This window comes from Oncorhynchus mykiss, chromosome 2 (genome assembly GCF_057628025.1).
Source record: "Oncorhynchus mykiss isolate SJ-2025 chromosome 2, ASM5762802v1, whole genome shotgun sequence".
Taxonomy (NCBI): domain Eukaryota; kingdom Metazoa; phylum Chordata; class Actinopteri; order Salmoniformes; family Salmonidae; genus Oncorhynchus; species Oncorhynchus mykiss.
In genome coordinates, this window is record NC_143023.1 from 59438979 (window position 1) to 59464645 (window position 25667).

Below are 25667 nucleotides of genomic sequence, written 5' to 3' on the forward strand. Positions count from 1 at the left end.
TGTGAGTGAGTATGTGTGTGTGTGTGTGTGTCTCTGCCTGCCTGACTGCCTCTCAGTCAGTTGCTACTCAAAGCATAGTCTACCTCGGTCAGTATAGCGTTGCATGGGGAAGATCACGGCTCCTACTTTGGTTGGCAGACTTTTTCCTGGCCTCAGCGATGGTCAGCAGACTGCACAGAGGGGTGAAGGACAGCAGGGGGATCTGATAGGTGCTCACCTCACCTGCAATAGAAGTGTTGAATGCAGAATAAAGCATCTGTCATGGTGATTGGATGTCAAATAAATAATTGCCAATAGTTGAGATAATCTGCTGCTGCTAGGCTAGTCTCAGATCTGTATGTCCACTCACCCACATCTACTAATCATCTGAAGTTATAGAAAGGATGAGTGAGAGAGAGAATTCACCATCAGCGTAAAAGCGCGGATCAAGGATCAGGTCCACTCTGTCCATATAATACTTTCAATTGATGTTCAAGATGGCACCGACAGAGATGGTCGCCTCGCATCTAGTCCTTAGGAAACAATCTAGTATTTTTTTTAAAGTATTATTTCTTACATTGTTAGCCCAGAAAATCAGTCAACTTACCAACATTATGACCAGGAATACGACTTTCCCGAAGCGGATCCTTTGTTCGCACCACCACTCAGGACATCGGATCTGATTCCAGAGGCTGCCTCAAAACAATGTCGCCGCGTAGACGGAGCGGCCTCCTGGTCAGACTTCGAATGCGTTCACACCACCCACCACTTCCGACTATCTTACTCGCCAATTTCAGGTCTCTAGGTAACAAGGTAGATGAAATTAGGGCAAGGGATTGTAACATTCTCTGTTTCACAGAAACATGCTCTCTCGGGATATGTTGTCGAAGTCGGTACAGCCACCGAGATTCTTTATGCATCGCGCAGACAGAAATAAACATCTCTTGGGGCAGAAGAGCAGCAGCAGCTCATCTCAACTATTGGCAATGCTTCATGATTAACGACTCACGGTGTAATCATAACAACATACAGGAAACTCAAGTCCTTTTGTTCACCTGAACTAGAATTCCTTACAATCGAATGCCATATTATCTCCCAAGAGAATTCTTGTCGATTGTTATCACAGCCATGTATATCCCTCCTCAAGCCGATACCATGACGACCCTCAAGAAACTTCACTGGACAATGCAAACTGGAAACCAAATATCCAGAGGCTGCATTTATTGTAGCCGGGGATTTTAACAAAGCAAATTTGAGAACAAGACTATCAGCATATTGATTGTAGCACTCGTGAGGTCAATACACTGGATCACTACTACTCTAACTTACGCGATGACAAGGCCGTCCCCTCGCCCTCCCTTCGTAAAATCCGACCACGACTCCATTTTGCTCTTAGCGTCCTATAGGCAGAAACTCAAACTGGAAGTACCCGTGACTAGAACTATTCAACACTGGTCTGACCAATTGGAATTGATGCTTCAAAATTCCGGGCAGCCTCAGAGAATTACATCGATTTATACGTTGACTCGGTGAGTGAGTTTTTATAAGGAAGTGCATTAGAGATGTTGTACCCACTGTGACTATTAAAACCTACTCTAACCAGAAACCGTGGATAGATGGCGGCATTTGCGCAAAACTCAGTGTTAACCACTGCATCTAACAATGGAAAGATGACTGGGAATATGGCATAGTGTAAACAGTGTAGTTATTCCCTCCGCAAGGCAATCAAACAAGCGAAATGTCAGTATAGGGACAAATTGGAGTCGCATATCAACGGCTCAGAAACGAGATGTATGTGGCAGGGTCTACAGGCAATTACGGACTACAAAACAAAACCAGCCACATCACGGACACCGACGTCTTGGTTCCAGACAAACTAAACACATTCTTTGCCCACTTTGAGGATAATGCAGTGCCACCGATGTGCCACCAAGGACTGCGGCCCCCACCCCTCCCATTCTCCGTGGCCGATGTGAGTAAAACATTTAAAAGTGTTACATTCTTGGTGACAGGGGGCAGTATTTTCACGTCCGGATGAAATGCATGCCCAAATTCAACTGCCTGCTACTCATCGCCAGAAGATAAGATATGGCTCAGAAGCCAGAAGATGCATAATATTAGTATATTTGGATAGAAAACACTCTGAAGTTTCTAAAACTGTTTGAATCATGTCTGTGAGTATAACAGAACCTATGTAGCAGAAGAAACCTGGAGGACAAACCATTCAGATTTTTTTTTTTTTTAGGTCACTCTTTTCAATGATATTTCATTGGGAATCCAGATTTCTAAGGGACCTTCTTGCAGTTCCTATCGCTTACACTGGATTTCACCAGTCTTTAGAAATTGGTTGAGGTTTTTCCTTTATGTAATGAAGAAGTAGCCCTGTTCAAAACGAGGGTCACTTCAAGTGTAATGTTAGATAGAGGTGCGTGACCAGAAAAGTAGCGTCAGTTTGTTTTCTTCCTGTATTGAACACAGATCATCGCTTCTTCAATTCTATCGATTATACAAAAGTGGTTTGAAATGTTTTGGCAAAGTTTACAGGTAACTTTTGAGATATTTTGTAGTCACTTTGCTCAAGATGGAACCAGTGTTTTTCTGGATCAAACACACCAAATAAATGGACATTTTGGATATATATCGACGGACTTAATCGAACAAGAGGACCATTTGTGATGTTTATGGGACATATTGGAGTGCCAACAGAAGAAGCTCATCAAATGTAAGGCATGATTTATATTTTTATTTCTATGTTTTGTGTCACGCCTGCAGTGTTGAAATATGTTTTCTCTCTTTGTTTACGGAGGTGCTACCCTCAGATAATAGCATTGTTTGCTTTCGCCGAAAAGCCTTTTTTGAAATCTGACATGTTGGCTGGATTCACAACACGTGTAGCTTTAATTTGGTATTGTACATGTGTGATTTCATGAAGGTTTGATTTTTATAGTAATTTATTTTAATTTGGCGCTCTGCATTTTCACTGGCTTTTGGCCAGGTGGGACGCTAGCGTCCCACATATCCCAGAGAGGTTAACGGCATCCCTAGCCGTGTCCGCAGAGCATGCGCAGACCAGCTGGCTGGGGTGTTTACGGACATAGTCAATCTCTCCCTATCCCAGTCTGCTGTCCCCACATGCTTCAAGATGGCCACCGTTGTTCCTGCACCCAAGAAGGCGAAGATAACTGAACTAAATGAAGTGCTTTGAGAGACTAGTCAAGGATCATATCACCTCCACCTTACCTGCCACCCTAGACCCACTTCAGCACTGTCAGAACTAGAAGCACAAGCATTTCGCTACACTTGCATTAACATCTGCTAACCATGTGTATGTGACCTATAACATTTGTTTTGACATACACACACACAGTCAGAGCTGGGCAAAATAGACAAATACAAAACAAATGTTGCAATTTATAGGTTGCACCTCCATCACTGGGTCGCGTCATGCAATTGGTGGAGGTTGTTTTGCAGGGTCCGGTGCCCCACGTGACTGGAGATTTCACACCAATGAAATTGAATCAAATTCACAAACTCCGCCTACCCAGGACACCTGGCCATGCAATATGAACTCCAACATTGTTATGAACATTCTCAAGCCGCCCTCTGGTGGTGCCCAAAAATCATCATAGATGGAGGCTAACAACTGTTTCGTCTAAATAACACAGTGGCCTGGAATTATGATATTGCTAAAGTAGGCAAATGTTTAGCAGAAAACAACTTTGCCATCATTATCATGTTGTTAAATGGATGGCAAAGTTGTTATTAGCTAACATAGTTTGTCAAAAATAGCTAGCAATGCTACCGGTAGGTAGCTAAAATCCGAGTTGGTCTCCCCTCAATCTTAGCTAGCTAACGTTATACTGCATCTAAAGTCAATCTGCGAACATCAAAATACCGACCGAAGGTTTTCCTACAAATTATTTGACCCCCTTTGCAATGTAGTTGTATTTCCAAGCCACTGTAATACACTTTTGATGAAATCAGTGCTCATTGAATATGCTCGATCTGTCAGACATATTTCTCAGATAGGGGCTTGCTTGTTTGAGAATAACCATAGCTATCTTAGTGATCCCCTTGAGAATAGCTCATTTCAGTGCACAATTCAGATATAGTTTGCTAGCTAACTAGTTGGTTGGGCTAGAAATTATACCATTCTTGCAAATAATTTCAATGCATCTTTCAAATGTAAACTTAAACGACAGGAATAGCTTAGGTAAGTGTTCTTTTTATGTCCTCTTGGTTGTGAAGGTAAGGTAGCTAGCTAGCTAATCTCCTTTCCAGAGACTTCTGTCCAAATGTGCAGTCCATGGAGTCTAGAATATGAAGTAAACGCCTGACTATGTTTTGGGTCACCACATAAATGGTTTGGATGTACAGTATACATGAAGCTTTCCATGTCTGCCCTGTTGATCAAGAAGGAATAACTCTGTCAAGGAGTTCCGATAGTTTTTCCATCTGCTGTAGAGCAATAGAGAATTCAGGTTTCTCCTCAATATAGGTAAACTAATGACAACACCATCTATATTGCTCGATGACACCAATATCTCCCAATGCCTCAAACCGAGGAGAAAAAAAGTAGATAAACTCAAGCAAACCTGTCATAATGTCAACCTGTGCATGAATTGAAGACAAGCTTGGTAAGAAGCCAATGCTTACATTTCAGCTTAGTAAAGGCTATTTTTCATAATAATGTGCAACTAGATTATTTTGTTATAATGTAATCTTTCTCATTATAGCTAGATATTTTGTGTTGTAACTGTAATGAATACTCAGGGAGAAAAAGGTTTAGATTCTCGCGCAGAGCACAACAGATGTTTATTAATCCTTCGCAGAAGGCAGGAATCGTGGTCACAGGCAGGCAATGGTCAAACACAGGTAGGCAGTCAAAAACAAACAATACAAACAGAAGGAACGGAACTAATAGGGAGCTGATGAGACCAGGTGAGAAATGAACACAGGTGAAATCAATGAACAGAAATGAAAGACAGGGCTATGTTCCAGAAAACATAGAAAAATAACACAAGGTTGACTAAGAACAGAAAAGCAGAACCTTAACGTTATCTTTCTCGTAATAACGAGATAATTGATTATTTTGTTGTAACGAGTTATTTAATTATTTCAGAATAACATTATCTTATCTCGTAATAATTATACAAAAAAATAAAAAAAATTCTGAGTGACAGCAATATGCCTCCGTAGTAACACAAGAAAATGTGAAATAAGTCAAGGGGTTTGAATACTTTACACGGAGGTAATGCTGCGTCCAGCACTGCTGACCAGACCACCACTCAATTCCAATGTCCGTTTGACTCTTTCAGTTGAATTAAGTTATTCATCTGCAATCAATGCTGACCTTCAAAACGTTTATATCAACAAAGCATTAATGTATACATGTTAGAGTAATTCATGCAAACACATGTTTATTAATCGCAAAGGCTTTCATAGATACGAGCAATTTTCTCACAATACAAACAGCCCTGTTTGGAAACAAATTTCAGAGTGTGGTTTGCACTCGATACACTGTATTCACTATTAGGTGTAGTACGAAGGCCCTAGCTTGGAAGTCAAAAAAGATACTTAACTATTGTGGTAGGATTTTGTATGCCAAGCCATTATCGCATCTATTTAGATCAGGCCAACAGTGTGTTCAATTATAGCATTGAATTGGACATGGTCTGTTATTCCCATGAAATTAAATGAAAATAACATTGAATATGCCAAGTCATTTTGTCATTGAGGTACCACTGTGTCAAACTGGAGACTATCGCAGAAAAGTTATTAGGGATCAATTACAGCTGTATCCCAGTGGAATCCCCAAAGTGCCAAACATTGCATGCAGCACTAAGGTATCGAAAACACTTTGAATCAGGTACACAATTATTTACCTCCTGTCAAACATTTCCTGATCAATCCAAATATGTAAGTGATTAATCAAAGGACTTGGCAATATATCACATTTTCACAATCCCAGAGGGGCCCAATGCCCTCCTTTCTGTCCGTTCTGAAAACTCCCAGCGCTAAACTCCTAGCTCTGTGGCTGCTTATCAGTCTTTTAGGTGCCCGCTTCAGAGCCAGCATTGATGTTGAAGAATGTGCAAAGGGGGTCTGCTAGGTGGTCTTCTCTCACCTACCACACTGATATCAATAGACACAGAGGAACCACTACCTGCTTTGGCGGAACATACACCACAGCTTATGCCAGTGGTGCAAAATTGTTCTGAAGACAAATTTACCGCAGATAGCTATGATGTATGATCGATCGGTTTTATGGTAGCCTGGTCAGGTAATATTAACACGTAATGACATTCTAAAAGCCTACATTGTATATATCCTTATAAAGAAGACTTATGACTTGCAAGCTGAAAGACGAAAAATCATGATGAAAAAATGTACCCCTTAGCTTGTCATTGATTGCACCCCATCTATCTTCTGAGCTCGTACTACTAGGTGGCCTAAACTGGGACATGCTTAACACCCCGGCCATCCTACATTCTAAACTTGATGCCCTCAATCTCAGACAAATTATCAATGAACCTACCAGGTACAACGCCAAATCAGTAAGCAAGGGCACCCTCATAGATGTCATCATAACTAACTCACCCTCCAAATACACCTCTGCTGTTTTCAATCAAGATCTCAGTGATCACTGCCTCATTGCCTGCATCCGTAATGGGTCTGCGACCAAACGACCACCCCTCATCACTGTCAAACGCTCCCTGAAACACTTCTGCGAGCAGGCCTTTCTAATCGACCTGGCCGGGGTATCCTGGAATGACATTGACTGTCACGCCCTGGCCTTAGTTATTTTTGCTTTCTTTATTATTTTGGTTGGGTCAGGGTGTGACATGGGGGATTTATGTATTTGCCTGTCTAGGAGTTTTGTATGTTTATGGGGCTGTTTCCTTTCTAGGTAGTTTGTATGTTTATGGGGCTGTTTCCTTTCTAGGTAGTTTTGTATGTTTATGGGACTGTTTCCTGTCTAGGTAATTGTATGTCTATGGGTACCTAGATTGGTTCTCAATTAGAGGCAGCTGTCTATCGTTGTCTCTGATTGGGAACCATATTTAGGCAGCCATATTCTTTGGGTATTTTGTGGGTGATTGTTTCCCGTGTCAGTGTTTGTGCCACACGGGACTGTTTCGGTTAGTTCACGTTTATTTATTTTTTTGTATTTTTGTTCATGTGGAGTTTTTCTTATTAAAAAAACATGGACCTACCATGCTGCATTTTGGTCCTCCTCTCCTTCGACGGAAGAATCCCGTTACATAATCACCCACCACAACAGGACCAAGCGGCGTGGTGACAGGCAGCAGCACCAGGAGCAGCGCAATCAGGACTTCTGGACTTGGGAGGAGATCCTAGACGGGAAAGGACACTGGGCACAGCCAGGAGAATATCGCCGCCCCAAAGAAGAGTTGGAGGCAGCGAAGGCGGAGAGGCGCTGGTATGAGGAGGCAGCACGGCGGCGCGGATGGAAGCCCAAGAGTCAGCCCCAAAAATGTATTGGGGGGGAACACAGGAAGTGTGGCGAAGCCAGGTAGGAGACCTGTGCCAACTTCCTGTGCTTACCGGAGAGCGAGAGAGACCGGGCAGGCACCGTGTTATGCTGTGGAGCGCACGGTGTCCCCAGTGCGGGTGCATAGCCCGGTGCGGTACATACCAGTTCCTCGTATCGGCCGGGCTAGAGTGGGCATCGAGCCAAGTGCCATGAAGCCGGCTCTACGCATCTGGTCTCCAGTGCGTCTCCTTGGGCCGGCGTACATGGCACTAGCCTTACGCATGGTGTCGCCGGTGCGGGCTATTCCACCTCACCGCACTGGCAGGGCGACCGGGAGCATTCAACCAGGTAAGGTTGGGCAGGCTCAGTGCTCAAGAGCTCCAGCGCGCCTACACGGTCCGGTCTATCCAGTGCCACCTCCACGCACTATCCAGGCGCCAGTCAGCCAGGATCCGCGAGTCAGCCAGGATCCGCCAGAGCCGCCAGTCAGCCAGGATCCGCCAGAGCCGCCAGTCAGCCAGGATCCGCCAGAGCCGCCAGTCAGCCAGGATCCGCCAGAGCCAACAGTCAGCCAGGATCCACCAGAGCCACCAGTCAACCAGGAGCCGCCAGAGCCGTTAGTCAGCCAGGAGTCGCAAGAGCCGTCAACCAGCCTGAGCTACCTCTCAGTCCTGAGCTACCCCTCATGCCTGAGCTACCTCCAGACGAGCTTCAATGCCATACAACTCTCCTTCCGTGGACTCCAACTGCTCTTAAACGCAAGTAAAACTAAATGCATGCTATTCCATCGATCACTGCCCGCACCTGCTCGCCCGTCCAGCATCACTACTCTGGACGGCTCTGACTTAGAATACGTGGACAACTACAAATACCTGGGTGTCTGGTTAGACTGTAAACTCTCCTTCCAGACTCACATTAAGCATCTCCAATCCAAAATTAAATCTAGAATCGGCTTCCTATATCGCAACAAAGCATCCTTCACTCATGCTGCAAACATACCCTCGTAAAACTGACCATCCTACCGATCCTCGACTTCGGTGATGTCATCTATAAAATAACCTCCAACACTCTACTCAACAAACTGGATGCAGTCTATCACAGTGCCATCCGTTTTGTCACCAAAGCCCCATACACTACCCACCATTGCGACCTGTACGCTCTCGTTGGTTGGCCCTCGCTTCATACTCGTCGCCAAACCCCCTGGCTACAGCTTATCTACAAGTCTCTGCTAGGTAAAGCCCCGTCTTATCTCAGCTCACTGGTCACCATAGCAGCACCCACTCGTAGCACGTGCTCCAGCAGGTATATCTCACTGGTCACCCCCAAAGCCACTTCCTCCTTTGGTCGTCTTTCCTTCTAGTTCTCTGCTGCCCATCACTGGAACGAATTGCAAAAATCTCTGAAGCTGGAGTCTCACATCTCCCTCACTAGCTTTAAGCACCAGCTGTCAGAGCAGTTTACAGATTACTGCACCTGTACATAGATGGGCTGTTTACAGATGGGCTATCTACCTACCTCATCCCCATACTGGTATTTATTTATTTATTCTTCTCCTTTGCACCCCAGTATCTCTACTTGCACATTCATCTTCTGCCGATCTACCATTCCAGTGTTTAATTGCTATATTGTAATTACTTTGCCACCATGGCCTATTTATTTCCTTAACTTACCTCATTTGCACTCACTGTATATAGACTTTTTGTTTCTTTTGTTCTATTGTATTATTGACTGTATGTTTTGTTTATTCAATGGGGATATACAGAGAGACTGGTAAAAAAAATGGTATTAGCTTACTGTACATGTTAAAATAAATTTAGTCTGTCTTTTTAAAATATAAATTATTTGTTTACTAATCGGTCTTGTTAAATTTTACACGTGTTGTATGTGTCGCTTTTGCTACGCTTTACCTTGGCCAGGTCGCAGTTGCAAATGAGAACTTGTTCTCAACTAGCCTACCTGGGTAAATAAAGGTGAAATAAATAAAATCATAAAATAAATAATAATTCCCTTCATTCATTTTACAAATATAATAAGAGGCCACAAACAAATTGGATATTTTTACTCACAATGTTAATCAAGTATTCAATATAGAATGGTTAAAGCTGCTTAACTAACCAAGGTATGGAAGACTGTTTCTTAGTAAACACTTCTAGTGACTCACCAAAGGAAAATGACAAACGTAAAGGTTATTCTATTTCAAGCTACATTTTGCTGATCTAAGAGCTGAGCATTCTCATAATGCTATGGAAACACTCTTTTCTCATCAAGTGATGTACTACTCCAAACGTTACTGTCAAAACAGGCCATCAGCTTAGATGCAGCTCTCTCTCCTTTACTCAAGCAAAATTGGCTTTAAAAAACAAATAAAAAATCTCACAATGCCTCTCCCATATCTGACCTAGTTAAGGCATATTGACATGTAATAATGTATGTACAGTGGGGAGAACAAGTATTTGATACACTGCCGATTTTGCAGGTTTTCCTACTTACAAAGCATGTAGAGGTCTAATTTTTATCATAGGTACACTTCAACTGTGAGAGACGGAATCTAAAACAAAAATCCAGAAAATCACATTGTTTGATTTGTAAGTAATTAATTTGCATTTTATTGCATGACATAAGTATTTGATCACCTACCAACCAGTAAGAATTCCGGCTCTCACAGGCTTGTTAGTTTTTCTTTAAGAAGCCCTTCTGTTCTCCACTCATTACCTGTATAAAAGACACCTGTCCACACACTCAATCAAACAGACTCCAACCTCTCCCAAATGGCCAAGACCAGAGAGCTGTGTAAGGACATCAGAGTTAAAATTGTAGACCTGCACAAGGCTGGGATGGGCTACAGGACAATAGGCAAGCAGCTTGGTGAGAAGGCAGCAACTGTTGGCGCAATTATTAGAAAATGGAAGAAGGTCAATCACCCTTGGTCTGGGGCTCCATGCAAGATCTCACCTCGTGGGGCATCAATGATCATGAGGAAGGTGAGGGATCAGCCCAGAACTACACGGCAGGACCTGGTCAATGACCTGAAGAGAGCTGGGACCACAGTCTCAAAGAAAACCATTAGTAACACACTACGCCGTCATGGATTAAAATCCTGCAAGGTCCCCCTGCTCAAGCCAGCGCATGTCCAGGCCCGTCTGAAGTTTGCCAATGACCATCTGGATGATCCAGAGGAGGAATGGGAGAAAATCAAGTGGTATGATGTGACAAAAATAGAGCTTTTTTGTAAAGTATTTTTGTCTTTACTGTCTTGTGTCGGACCCCAGGAAGGCTAGCTGTCATTACATCGCTCAACCGCAAAAATCGTGTCACCTATGGCCACATTACTCACATCGCCTCAAATTGCTCTGCTTCCATTGAAAATGAATTCTTCCCAGCACTTCATTGCCTTCTATCACTTTTAGTGAAAACGAAGGGGATGATACATGCTCCCGAGTGGCGCAGTCTAAGGTACTGCAATTCAGTGCAAGAGTCGTCACTACAGTACTTGGTTCAAATCCAAGCTGTATCACATCCGGCCGTCTTCTCTCTGACTGATTAAATTATAAGACATTCTATTTTATCAAATCTATTACCTAACGTTTAATTGATTACGTGATAGAATAAAACCATGCAACAATTACACCATTAATAACCTTGTGCACCACGGAAGCATTCATTTATATAGAGCGGTTATCTAAAGATCTTTTTTTAAGTTGGAAAATCCAGAAAATTATGTCATGGCTTTAGAAGCTTCTGATAGGCTAATTGACATAATTTGAGTCAATTGGAGGTATACGTGTGGATGTATTTCAAGGCCTACCTTCAAACTCAGTGCCTCTTTGCTTGACATCATTGGAAAATCAAAAGAAATCAGCCAAGACCTCACACAAAAACCTCCACAAGTCTGGTTCATCCTTGGGAGCAATTTCCAAATGCCTGAAGCTGCCACGTTCATCTGTACAAACACGAGTACGCAAGTATAAACACCATGGGACCACACAGCCGTCATACCGCTCAGGAAGGAGAGGCGTTCTGTCTCTTAGAGATAAACGTACTTTGGTTCAAAAAGTGCAAATCAATCCCAGAACAACAGCAAAGGGCCTTGTGAAGATGCTGGAGGAAACAGGTACAAAAGTACCTATATCGACAGTTAAACGAGTCCTATATCGACATAACCTGGAAGGGCGATCAGCAAGGAAGAAGCCACTACTCCAAAACCGCCATTAAAAAAAAGCCAGTCTACGGTTTGCAACTGCACATGGGGACAAAGATCGTACTTTTTGGAGAAATATCTTGTGGTCTGATGAAACAAAAATAGAACTGTTTGGCCACAATGACCATCGTTATGTTTGGAGGAAAATGGGGGAGGCTTGCAAATGTGAATCATGGGGGTGGCAGCATTATTTTGTGGAAGTGCTTTGTTGCAGGAGGGACTGGTGCACTTCACAAAATAGATGGCATCATGAGGTAGGAAAATTATGTGGATATATTGAAGCAACATCTCAAGACGTCAATCAGGAAGTTAAAACTTTGTTGCAAATGGGTCTTTCAAATGGACAATGAACCCAAGCATACTTCCAAAGTCCAGATGGCTTAAGGACAACAAAGTCAAGGTATTGGAGTAGCCATCACAAAGCCCTGACCTCAATACCATAGAAAATGTGTGGACAGAACTGAAAAAGTGTGTGCGAGCAAGGAGGCCTACAAACCTGACTCAGCTACACCAGCTCTGTCAGGAGGAATGGGACAGAATTCGCCTTGTGGAAGGCTATCTGAAACGTTTGACCCAAGATAAACCATTTACAGGCAATGCTACCAAATACTAATTGCGTGTATTCTTCTTCTGACCCACTGGGAATGTGATGAAAGAAATAAAAGCTGAAATAAATCATTCTCTCTCTAAGACAAGGATTTTTTTACTAGGATTAAATGTCAGGAATTGTGAAACTGTTTAAATGTATTTGGCTAAGGTGTATGTAAACTTCTGACTTCAACTGTATATACACAGGATCACAGATCGATTAATAATCATGTCATGAAAAGTCCCAAGTGGGCTAAGCCAATATGCTGGTTACACAAAGGAAGGGGGATGGGTGGTGTGAAAGAGCGGGAAGACTAAGGGACAGTCTTATTCACTCAGAGTTGAAGATGGAAGACTGGTTTACCCAGCATGAATCTTGACGTGGATATGTTAAAGAACCCTGTCATTCTTCAGAGAATCCTTTCCTACATTTACAGCTGCAGCTGATAATTTGACATTTAGTATTTATCACTTTATTTTTTCTTTATTTAACTAGGCAAGTCAGTTAAGAACGAATTCTTATTTTCAATGACATTTTCAATGCCTAGTGGGTTAACTGCCTGTTCAGGGTCAGAACGAGAGATTTGTATCTTGTCAGCTCGGGGATTTGAACTTGCAACCTTCCGGTTACTAATGCAATGCTCTAACCACTAGGCTACCCTGCCGCCCCACTTCTATAGTGAATAATCGTTCAAAGTTCATACCAAGTTGCCATAATCAGTTAGTGCTGTATTCTGGCTGGTCTATTCGGAATTCACTATTCCAGCGTGGTGATCGTCACCTCCACGTTGAAATTCGCCCTTTTAAACGTATGGACAGCAGTCCTCATGTCGTCGGGAACTAAGGTTTACATCCATCAAAGGACTTTTGTACTGGGGGAGAGAAAGGCATGTTTCATAGTTCTTAACCTGTTAGATCTCTAGGGGCGCTATTTCATTTTTGGATAAAAAACGTTCCCGTTTTAAGCGCGATATTTTGTCACGAAAAGATGCTCGACTATGCATATTCTTGACAGTTTTGGAAAGAAAACACTCTGAAGTTTCAGAATCTGCAAAGATTTTGTCTGTAAGTGCCCCAGAACTCATTCTACAGGCGAAACCAAGATGATGCATCAACCAGGAATTAGCAGAATTTCTGAAGCTCTGTTTTCCATTGTCTCCTTATATGGCTGTGATTGCGCAAGGAATGAGCCTACACTTTCTGTCGTTCGCCCAAGGTCTTAGCAGCATTGTGACGTATTTGTAGGCATATCATTGGAAGATTGACCATAAGAGACTACATTTTCCAAGTGTCCGCCTGGTGTCCTGCGTGGAATTCGGTGCGCAATTGCCAGCTGCTCGTACTTTTCCATTTGATATAGGGGAGAAACCATGTGTCCAAGAACGATGTATCAATGAAGAGATATGTGAAAAACACCTTGATGATTGATTCTAAACAACGTTTGCCATGTTTTCAGTCGATATTATGGAGTTAATTTGGAAAAAAGTTTGCGTTTTGAGGACTGAATTTTCGGATTTTTTTTGGTAGCCAAATGTGATGTATAAAACGGAGCTATTTCTAATACACAAAGAATCTTTTTGGGGAAACTGAGCATCTGCTATCTAACTGAGAGTATCCTCATTGAAAACATCAGAAGTTCTTCAAAGGTAAATGATTTTATTTGAAGGCTTTTATGTTGAAATGTTGCGTGCTGGATGCTAACGTGCTAAATGCTAACGCTAAATGCTAACGCTAGCTAGCTACTTTTACACAAATGATTGTTTTCCTATGGTTGAGAAGCATATTTTGAAAATCTGAGATGACAGTGTTGTTTACAAAAGGCTAAGCTTGAGAGATGGCATATTTATTTCATTTCATTTGCGATTTTCATGAATAGTTAACGTTGTGTTATGCTAATGAGCTTGCTGATAGATTTACACAATCCTGGATACAGGGGTTTTTTCATAGCTAAACGTGACGCAGAAAACGGAGCGATTTGTCCTAAACAAATAATCTTTCAGGAAAAACTGAACATTTGCTATCTGAGAGTCTCCTCATTGAAAACATCTGAAGTTCTTCAAAGGTAAATGATTTTAATTGAATGCTTTTCTGTTTTTTTGTGTAAATGTTGCCAGCTGAATGCTAATGATAAATGCTACGCTAAATGCTACGTTAGCCATCAATACTGTTACACAAATGCTTGTTTTGCAATGGTTGAGAAGCATATTTTGAAAATCTGAGATGACAGTGTTGTTAACAAAAGGCTAAGCTTGAGAGCTAGCATATTTATTTCATTTCATTTGCCATTTGCTGTACTGCAGCGCCAGTTGTGTCATCAGAGTCTGGGTTCGCGCCCAGGCTCTGTCGTAACCGGCCGCGACCGGGAGGTCCGTAGGGCGACGCACAATTGGCCCGGGTTAGGGAGGGCTTGGTCGGTAGGGGTGTCTCATCGCACACCAGCGACTCCTGTGGCGGGCTGGGCGCAGTGTGCGCTAACCAAGGTGGCACAGTGTTTCCTCCGGCGCATTGGTGCGGCTGGCTTCCGGGTTGGATGTGCGCTGTGTAAAGAAGCAGTGCGGCTTGGTTGGGTTGTGTATTGGAGGACGCACGACTTTCAACCTTCGTCTCTCCCGAGCCCGTACGGGAGTTGTAGCGATGAGACAAGATAGTAGCTACTACAACAATTGGATACCACGGAATTGGGGAGAAAAAGGGGTAAAAAAATAAATAATAATAAAATAAATAAAAAAACATTTAAATTGCACAACAATTCCATGTGAGTCTGATAACTAGAATGTGTAAACTTTCCAAGATACAATTTATGTTGTCCTATCATCAGACATAATGTCCCAGACACCAACTGATCTGAAATCATATTCTTTAAGTACCAACCTTTCAACTGGTTGAGAAAGGGAAATATTGTTCCATTCCCCAACCTTTTGACGTTACCATACTCTCTCTATGTTAACAAAGGGCTTTCCAAGAGTCCATTCTGTAGAGTGGAGAGAAAAGCGTGAAAGGTACTTATGGGGGGGTCATAAACCTCACCCAACAGAGCAGCGTCATGACACCGTAATTGGGAGTACCATAGGGCGACTGACAATTGGCCCAGCTTCGTCCGAGTTTGGCCAGGACAGGCCGTCATGGTATATGATAATTTGTATGAGAACTGACTTGCCTAGTTAAAGGAAGGTTAATTCAAAAATATATTTAAAAAAAATGCCAGATAAACATGGACAGTGATCCATTTCAAATGGCACCCTACTGATTTTTATTATCAGCAATTTAAATTTAAATTCAATTTCAAACACAAAAAACGTAATGCAGTATGTTACATCTGTCTCAGCAGCGCATCTCATTTCCATTACTGATACAGTGACGGAGATTAGGAAAAGGCTAAATGCACAGTAGTTATATCACAACTGCTGACTCTAAGAGCAGACATTGGAAATGCAGATAGTGTTGTCTTTGCAATGTATCAAGGACTGTCCAGGTAATATATTACTTGGTTATTTTACCTTTAGTTTGTCAGGGGAAACCCATTGAGACCAGGATCTCATTTTCAAAGGTGCCCTGAGCACAGCAATACAACAGCACAAAAGTATCACTCTCTTGTCCACTTTAATCACACCCTCTTATTATATTCTTTCCTTACTCACAAATTGCAATGCTGGGGGAGGTGAAGTAAATATGCTAATTAATCTACACACTATCTTCTCTTTCTCTTGAATGGGGTAAGCCTTGTGAAACAGAATGTGAAATGCTAGGGAGGAGTGCATATTCCTGTTGCATGACATTTACATGGAGATGAGCTCCAGGGTTCCTTGTCAGACATCTCTATCCAGACCGCACCACATCTCACCTTTTCTCCCTGATTTCCCTTGAAGACATGAGTGATTGGTTAAAGATTAAGGCTGAACAAAAGTCTATGTCAGAAATTTTGAAGCCGAATCTGATTACCTCATAATCCTCCCAAAATGAGTTGTTCATGACGGAGGGTGTTACATCGTTAATCTTCCCCTAAATCCATCACCCCAGTGTCTCCTCACTTTAATCCGCGTCAACACTCACTCTTCCCCCAGCCCCAAACATCCCTTATCTTTACCTGGACACTTGTCACCTTTCGTTGTGACTCATATCCCCCACAATGCACCAAATAATGCGGCACTCAGAGGCAAGAGTCTGTTTGTTGGAGAGAGAAAAGAAAAAAACAAAGTGCAATTCCAGCTATTCTTACCGAGCAGCCACCCACGTTATAGAGCCCAGAGGATCAAATCTAATTCAGCAGAGATACACATTAAGCCCTGTCACTCAACGCTGGCTGCCCTTGAAGGAGAAGAATGAGGATGAGAGCAAAGGGTCTCTCAGGACTAAGGATGAAGCCTTTTCTACCAAATCACTCAGGACCACAACCATCCCCCTCTTCTCGCAACAGGATAATTATGCCAACAATGGGAGTACACAATGCAGAAAATGAATGACACAGACAGCCAAGTGTAATGTAAATATACATCCACATATTCATGAAATTTGTTCAAACAGGCGTGTACAGACAAACATGCATGTGTGACTTCCACATACAGTGCATTCGGAAAGCATTCAGACCCCTTCACTTTACCACATTTTGTTACGTAACAGCATTATTCTAAAATTGATTAAATATATTTTACCCCTCATCAATCTACACACAATACCCCATAATGACAAAGTGAAAACAGGTATTTTGAATTTTTGCAAATATATTAAAAATAAATTAGTATTCAGACCTTTTGCTATGAGCCTCACAATTGAGTGCAGGTCCATCCTGTTTCCATTGATCATTCTTTAAATGTTTCTACAACTTTATTGGAGTCCACTTGTGATAAATTCAGTTTCTTGGACATGATTTGGAAAGGCACACACCTGTCTATATAAGGTCCCACGGATGATAGTGCATGTCAGAGCATAATCCAAGACATGAGGTTGAAGGAATTGACCATATAGCTCAGAGACAGGATTGTGTCGAGGAACAGATCTGGGGAAGGGTTAAAAAGAAAAAATCTACAACATTTAAGGTTCCCAAAAACACAGTGGCCTCCATCCTTTTAAAAATTGAAGAAGTTTGAAACCACCAAGACTCTTCCTAGAGCTGAGTCAATCTGAGCAATCGGTGGAGATGGGCCTTGGTCAAGGAAGTGACCAAGTACTGTCAGAGCTCTAGAGTTCCTCTGTGGAGATAGAACCTTCCAGAAGGACAACCATCTCTGCAGCACCCCACCAACCAGGCCTTTATGATAGAGTGGCCAGACGGAAGCCAGTCCTCAGTAAAAGGCTCATGACAGCCCGCTTGGAGTTTGCCAAAAGGCACCTAAAGGACTCTCAGACCATGATAAACAAGATTATCTTGTTTGATGAAACCAAGATTTAACTCTTTCCCCTGAATGCCAAGTGTCAAGTCTGGAGGAAACCTGGCACCATCCCTACGGTGAAGTGTGGTGGTGGCAGCATCATGCTGTGTGGATGTTTTTCAGTGGCAGGCTGAGGGAAAGATGAACAGAGCAATGTACAGAGAGATCCTTGATGAAAACCTGCTCCATAGTGCTCAGGACCTCAGACTGGGGCGAAGGTTCACCTTCCAACAGGACAATGACCCTAAGCACACAGCCAAGACAATGCTTCGGGACAAGTCTCTGAATGCCCTTGAGAGGCCCAACCAAAGCCCGGACTTGAACCCAATCAAACATCTCTAGAGAGACCTGAAAATAGCTGTGCAGCGACGCTCCCCATCCAACCTGACAGAGCTTGAGAAGATCTGCAGAGAAGCATGGGAGAAACTCCCCAAATAAAGGTGTGCCAAGCTTGTAGCTTCATACCCAAGAAAACTTGAAGCTGTAATCACTGCCAAAGGTGCTTCAATAAAGTACTGAGTGAAGGATCTGAATTCTTAAGTAAATGTGATATTTTGTTTTCTTTATTTTTAAGTACATTTACAAAGAAAATCTGTTTTTGATTTGTTATTATAGAGTATTATTGTGTGTCGATTGATGTATTTAAAAAAAAAATCTGTTTTAGAATAAGGCTGTAAATTAGCAAAATACAGAAATAGTGAACGGGTTGGAATACTTTCCAAATGCCTACTTTCCAAAAGTTTTTATACCCCTTGACTTATTCCACATGTTGTTGTGTTACAGCCTAAATTCTAACTGGATGAAATTAATAAAAAAGTCTTACCCATCTACACACAATACCCCACAATGACAAAGTGAAAACATGTTTATTGAAAGTTTAGCAAATGTATTGAAAATGAAATATCTAATTTACATGAGTAATTCAAACCCTTTTCCTATGACACTCCAAATTGAGCTCATGCGCATCCAATTTCCTTTGATCAGCCTTGAAACATCACTACAACTTCCCTGACGTCCACCTGTGGACAAGTCAATTGTTTGAAGATGATTTAGAAAGAAACACACCTGTCTATATAAGGTCCCACAGTTGACAGTACATGTCAGAGCGGAAACTATACCATGAAGTCAAAGGAACTTTCCCTAGATCTCTGAGATCACTCTGACAAAATGACAGAGTTGCTAGGCTGAGATGGGAGAACCTGCCAGAAGGACAAAAGTCTTTACATCAAATAAAATATGAATTGTCACATGCTTCGTAAACAACAGGTGTGGACTAACAATGAAATGCTTACGGACCCTTCCCAACAGTGTAAGTACGTGTGAGTACAGTGTAAGTACGTATGAGGGTGTGGGGAGAGTCAAGTGTGTATGCATAGAGTCAAAAAGAGTTAATTCAAAAAGGGTCCAAGCAGATAGTCCAGGTAGCTATTTGGTTAACTAGCAGTCTCATGGCTTGGGGGTAGAAGCTGTTCAGGAGCCTTTCGGTCCCAGACTTAGTGCTCCGGTACCATTTGCCGTGTGGTAGCAGAGAGAACAGCCTATGACTTGGTTGGCTGGGGTCTTTGATAATTTGTAGCTCCTTCCTCTGACACCACCTGGTATAAATGTCCTGAATGGCAGGGAGTTCGACCCCAGTGAAGAACTGGGCCGTACACACTGCCCTCTGTAGAGGATGCCGAGCAGTTTCCAAACCAAGTGACCTCCTACCTATAAGCTGCCTCATCGTCATTGGTGATCAGGCCCATCACCGTCATGTCATCGGCAAACTTGATGATGGTATTGGAGTCGTGCGTGGCCATGCAGTCGTGGGTGAACAGGGAATATGGGAGGGGACTAAATACGCACCCCTGATGGGCCCCCGTTGTTGAGGATCAGCGTGTCGGATGTGTTATTGCCTACCCTCACCACCTCGGGGTGTGCCATCAGGAAGTCCAGGATCCAGTTGCAGAGGGATATACTCAGTCCCAGGTAATGTAGGCTGAGTGATTAGCTTGGAGGTCACTATGGAGTTGAACCCTGAGATGTATATGAACAGCATTCTCACACAGGTGTTCCCTTTGTTCAGTTGGGAAAAGACAGTGTGGAGAGCAATGGAGATTGCATTATCTGTGGATCTGTTTGGGTGGTATGCAAATTGGAGTGGGTCCAGGGTTTCTGAGATTATGGCGTTGATGTGAGCTATGACCAGCCTTTCAATGCTTTTTATGGCTACAGATGTGTGTGCTATGGGTTGGTAGTTATTTAGACAGGTTACCTTGGCGTTCTTGGGCACAGGGATTATTGTGGTCTGCTTGAAACATTTAGGTATTACAGACTGGGTGAGGGAGAGGTTGAAAATGTCAGTGAAGATACTTGCCAGCTGTTCAGCACATGCACTGAGTACGCATCCTGGTAATCAGTCTGGCCCTGAGGCCTTGTGAATGTTAACCTGTTTAAAGGTCTTACTGACATCGGCTACGGAGAATGGTGCTCTCACGCATGGTTCAATGTTGTTTGCCTTGAAGCAGGTATAGAAGATATTTAGCTCATCTGGTAGGCTTGCATCACCGGGTAACTCTCGACCGGGTTTCCCTTTGTAATCTGTGATATTTTGCAAGCCCTGTCACATCCAATGAGCGTCGGAGCCAGTGTAGTAGGATTCGATCTTAGTCCTGTATTCATGCTTTGCCTGTATGATAATTTTTGGAGGGCTAGTGGGATTTCTTATAAGCATCCGGATTAGTATCCCGCTCCTTGAAAGCTGCAACTCTAGCCTTTAGCTCAGTACGGATGTTGCCTGTAATCCATGGCTTCTGGTTGGGATATGTACGTACTGTCACTGTGGGGATGACGTCGTCAATGCACTTAATAAGGAAGCCAGTGACTGATGTGGTAAACTCTTCAATGTCATTGGGATTATCACGGAACATATTCCAGTCTGTGCTAGCGAAACAGTCCTGTAGTTTAGCATCCGCTTCATCAGACCACCTCCATATTGGTATACACAGGTACTTCCTGTTTTAAAGTTTGCTTCTAAGCAGGAATCAGGAGGATAGAGTTATGGTCAGATTTGCGGGCGGGAAAGGGAGAGCTTTGTACGCGTATCTGTGTGTGGTTTAAAGGTGATCTAGAGTTTTTCCCCCTCTAGTTGCACAGGTGACATGTTGTTAGAAATTAGGTAAAACAGATTTGAGGTTTCCTGCATTAAAATCCACAGCCACTAAGAGCACCGCCTCTGGATGATAATTTTCTTGTTTATGTATGGCCCTATACAGCTTACACCTATCATTTTGTGTTGGCAAATAGACAGCTACAACAAATGTAGATGAAAACTAAATAGTACGGTCGATAGCTTATCATGAGGTATTCTAACTCAGGCAAGCAAAACCTCTGATGAGACAAAAAAATACATATTTAGCTTGAATGCAAAGTGCTATGTCTGGAGAAAACCAGGTACAGCTCATCACCCATCTAACACCATCCCTACCGGGAAGCATGGTGGTGGAAGCATCATGCTATGGGGATGCTTTTCTGCGGCAGGGATTGGGAGACTGGTAAAGAGAGGAACAATGAATCCTTGATGAGAACCTGTTTCAGAGTGCAAACAACCTTAGAATGGGCGAAGATTTACGTTCCAACAGGACAATTAACACAAGCATACAGAAAAAGTAATGCTGGAATGGTTTCAGAACCAAAATGTGAAAGTCCTTTAGTGGTCCAGCTAAAGCCCATACTTGAATCCCATTGAACATCTGTGGAAAGACTTGAAGATTGCTGTTGAAGAAGATTGTTGTTGGGGAAGAATGGGAGTAAATCCCCAAATCCAGATGGGCAAATCTGATATAGACATACCCAAGACGACTCAAAGCTGCAATCGCCGCCAAAGGAGCTTTCGCAAAGTATCGACTCAGGGGTGTGAATATTTATGTAAATTTGACATTTATGTATTTCATTGTGAATACATTTGCAAAAATGTCAAAAAATATGTTTTCACTTTGTTATTATAGGACAATGGGTGAGAGAAAAAATATTTACTCCATTTTGATTTCATGCTGTAACACAACAAAATGTGGAATAAGTCGAGAAGTGTGAATACTTTCTGAATGCACTGTAAATGTATTCAAATACATGCACACATGCACACAAACTAGATGGAAGTCTACCCTCTGTTGGCATTTAGACTTCTCTATGTGTTTTGTCAAAAGCACAGTTCTGTGCTTTGCTTTTCAGTTGACTAGTTACTCCAGAGGCGTCAGAGGCAAAATTGTGTGCAATGAAAATAGTGTTTATTTATGAGACGGACATTGCTAATTATCTACATTACATACAGTGGGGCAAAAAAGTATTTAGTCAGCCACCAATTGTGCAAGTTCTCCCACTTAAAAAGATGAGAGAGGCCTGTAATTTTCATCATAGGTACACTTCAAATATGACAGACAAAATGAGAAACAGGATTTTTAATTAATTTATTTGCAAATTATGGTGGAAAATAGGTATTTGGTCAATAACACATGAGAGTTTGCTCCCGTTCCATTTGCTTTTCTGTATCACTGTACCAATTCGGCCACTTGGGTACATTTGGTAACATTTGTGTGGGACACCTGGGTGACTTCATGCTCTCTTCTCTTCTCTTCCATTGGATTACATGAGACACTGTAAAAATGCCGGCGAAGATGTATAGCTCCGGTCTCTAAATGGTTAACGTTACCTTATTTAGGCATTGAGCCAGCCATAACGTAGTGGGATCTTATTCATTAATTCTACACACCCTATCCACATACACCCCCCTATCCACTCCCCTATCAACACTGACAGTAATGGAGAAAGTGGAAAGTTTTAAGTTCCTCGGCGTACACATCACGGACAAACTGAAATGGTCCACCCGAACAGACAGCGTGGTGAAGAAGGCACAACAGCGCCTCTTCAACCTCAGGAGGCTGAAGAAATTTGGCTTGTCACCGAAAACACTCACAAACTTTTACAGATTCACAATCACGAGCATCCTTTTGGGCTGTATCACAGCCTGGTATGACAACAGCTCCGCCCACAACTGTAAGGCTCTCCAGAGGGTAGTGAGGTCTGCACAATGCATCACCGGGGGCAAACAACCTGCCCTCCAGGACACCTACATCACCCGATGTCAAAGGAAGGCCAAAAAGATCATCAAGGACAACAACCACCAGAGCCACTGCCTGTTCATCCCGCTATCATCCAGAAGGCGAGGTCAGTACAGGTGCATCAAATCTGGGACCGAGAGACTGAAAAACAGCTTCAATCTCAAGGCCATTAGACTGTTAAACAGCCATCACTAACATTGAGTGGCTGCTGCCAACATTCAGACTCAAATCTCTAGGCAATTTAATAATTAATAATTGGATGTAATAAATGTATCACCAGTCACTTTAAACAATGTCACTTTATAGAATGTTTACATACCCTACATTACTCATCTCATATGTAAACACTGTACTCTATACCATCTACTGCATCTTGCTTATATCGCACGGCCATCACTCATCCATATATTTACATGTACATATTCTTATTCTTCCCTTCACACTTGTGTGTAAAAGGTAGTTGTTGTGAAATTGTTAGATTACTTGTTAGATATTACTGCACTGTTGGAACTAGAAGCACAAGCATTTCGCAACACTCACATTAACATCTGCTAACCAAATGTATGTGACCAATACAATTTGATTTGATTTGATTTACAGCACGAGAAGCATCAGGACTACTTTATATAGATAAAGACTTAAGTTTCGATCATATCCTTGGACTAAAATGATTGACACTCATGTGCAAGCCTGGTATTATTGTGTGCAAAGGGCCTTTGGGTAACGCAGAACATATTAAATGGTACCTCATTTTCTCACGCAGCCTGTATATTTCTGACCTTTGATATTTTTGGGGGTTCATAAACGTACTATGTTAACGCCATATGTATGGGCCATTTTGTTACGTGGTACTTACTAGCAACAGACCCTGTGTTGCAGATCATCTACAACTTTTTTGGACTGTCCAAACTGTAATGTTAATGTTAGTCTCAGGCTTCACTAACTAGCGTTACGGTTTTAGGTGGAGTTAGTCTTTGCTACATTTCAAACGAAGACCTCGTGATAATTCACATAACATGTTGCTAGATATGCCTTGTGTTTTGTTTGTGAGGAGTAATAACCGAGAGAAGGCATGAGACACTTTGTTTTGTTTAGCGGCCTTAGGTTAGACTGCTCCCTTTAATAGATCAGTCATCCACCAGGCCACACTTTACTATTAGGTGGAGGTGGGAGGGGAAGCATTGAGTGTCTTGGTTAGGGACAAAGGGAAATGGGGTTCAGAGTTTTACTGTGAGAATAGATTTACGTTTGTTTGTTTTAACAGATTTTGACATATTTTCCTCACTACAAAATACTAATGCAGTCCTTGTGATTACTAAACATGTTTTAGATATGCCTTTATGCTATAGCTTATTCCATGTTTACATCTATGGTTAATTAAAGGACTTCAAATGCAAAACTGAAATTTACTTTGTGGAATGTCCGTGGAGTTGGTTAACCAATCAGACATCATTTTTGGATGGCATTGATTTTCCCTCAATTTCAGAAGATACGAAATTGGATCTGGAAAAGGAATTGGATGGTGTTGAAATAACTTATGCTATTTTCAATATAAAGAGAGGTAGAGCGGCAGGTCCAGATGGGCTCCCAATGGATATTTACAGTATAAGATATTTAAATACAAACTTCTAGGTCCACTTTTGGATATGTAAGCTGAATCCTTTCAACAAGGTTGTTTCTCCTCCTCTATAAGGAGTGCTTTAATCACTCTTATTCTGAAGCCTGATAAATCCTCGCCAAAATGTGAAAGTTACAGACCCTCTTTCTCTTCTGAACTCGGACTAAGAAATCATTGCTAAAGCCTTAGCCAGGAGAATGGATTGAGTGCTCCCATATCTAATACACGAAGACCAAAATGGCTTCATGAAAAAGCGTTAAGGTTTTCACAATGTGAAGAGAGTACTAAAAATAGTGCACATGTGTGGAGGGTCCCCTGATACAGGCATCTCACTTGATGCATAGAAGGCATTCGATAAAGTTGAGTGGTCTTATTTATTTGAAGGGCTTAAAAGAGATTTGGGTTTGGGAAGTACTTCTGTAAATGGATTAAGATATTATATACCGACCTCACTGCAGAAGTTGCCATTAAGAACTTGATTTCACAACCTTTAAAGCTTTTTTATGGGTATGATACAAGGATGTCCGGCCAGTCCAGGACTCTTTCTTTTAGCTATAGAATCCTTTTCCATTGCAGTAAGGGCCTGTCATGATAAATAATGTCCCCCGGCCAAAAAGTGTCTCCCTCTGCATCACAATGGGATTTGATTATCTATTAGCATTGCTATGTAAACTGTGTGATGTCCTAATGATTCAAATTCTGGAGATCATTACAGCCTAAATGACATTCTTATCATCATCGCTATGCAAACAAGGCTGATTTCTGTGAGAATTTGCTCTTTAAACAAGATTTGTTCAGCTAATAAAATGAAAGCATTACTTCAAACTACTTGTGGGTACCTTGATAACATTGCAACATGAAAATCTGCAGCATACCACCCTACATCCTGATGCTGCCTTTCTTCTGAAGCTAAGCAGGGTTGGTCCTGGTTGGTGCCTGGATGGGACACAAGATGCTGCTGGAAGTGATGTTGGGGGGCCAGTAGGAGGCACGACTTCCTCTGGTCTAAAATAATATCCCAATGCACCAGTGCAATTTTTGGGGACATTGCCCTGTCTGGGTGCCATCCTTTGGATTGGATGTTAAAACAGGTGTCCTGACTCTCTGTGGTCACTAAAGATCCTTCAGCACGTATTGTAAGAGTAGGGGTGATAACCCTGTGGCCCTGGATAAATTCCCAATATGGCCCTCATACCATAATGGCCACCTAATCATCCCCAGCTTCCAATTGGCTCATGAGTTCCCCAGGTCGTTGCTGTAAATGAGAATGTGTTATCAGTCAACTTACCTGGTAAAATAAGGGTTAAGAAAAAACATTTAATCC

The 25667-nt window shown here is 42.2% G+C and overlaps 1 long non-coding RNA gene across 1 annotated transcript in view; it reads left to right on the plus strand.

Moving 5' to 3' along the window:
- The first annotated feature begins 13848 nt into the window (after positions 1 to 13848).
- LOC149985165 (uncharacterized) overlaps positions 13849 to 25667 on the plus strand; it is a 529398-nt gene continuing 517579 nt past the window's right edge. Inside the window, exons 1-2 of the long non-coding RNA XR_016487467.1 lie at positions 13849 to 13909; positions 14264 to 14325. This is a non-coding gene — a long non-coding RNA (uncharacterized LOC149985165). The remainder of the gene's footprint in view (positions 13910 to 14263; positions 14326 to 25667) is intronic.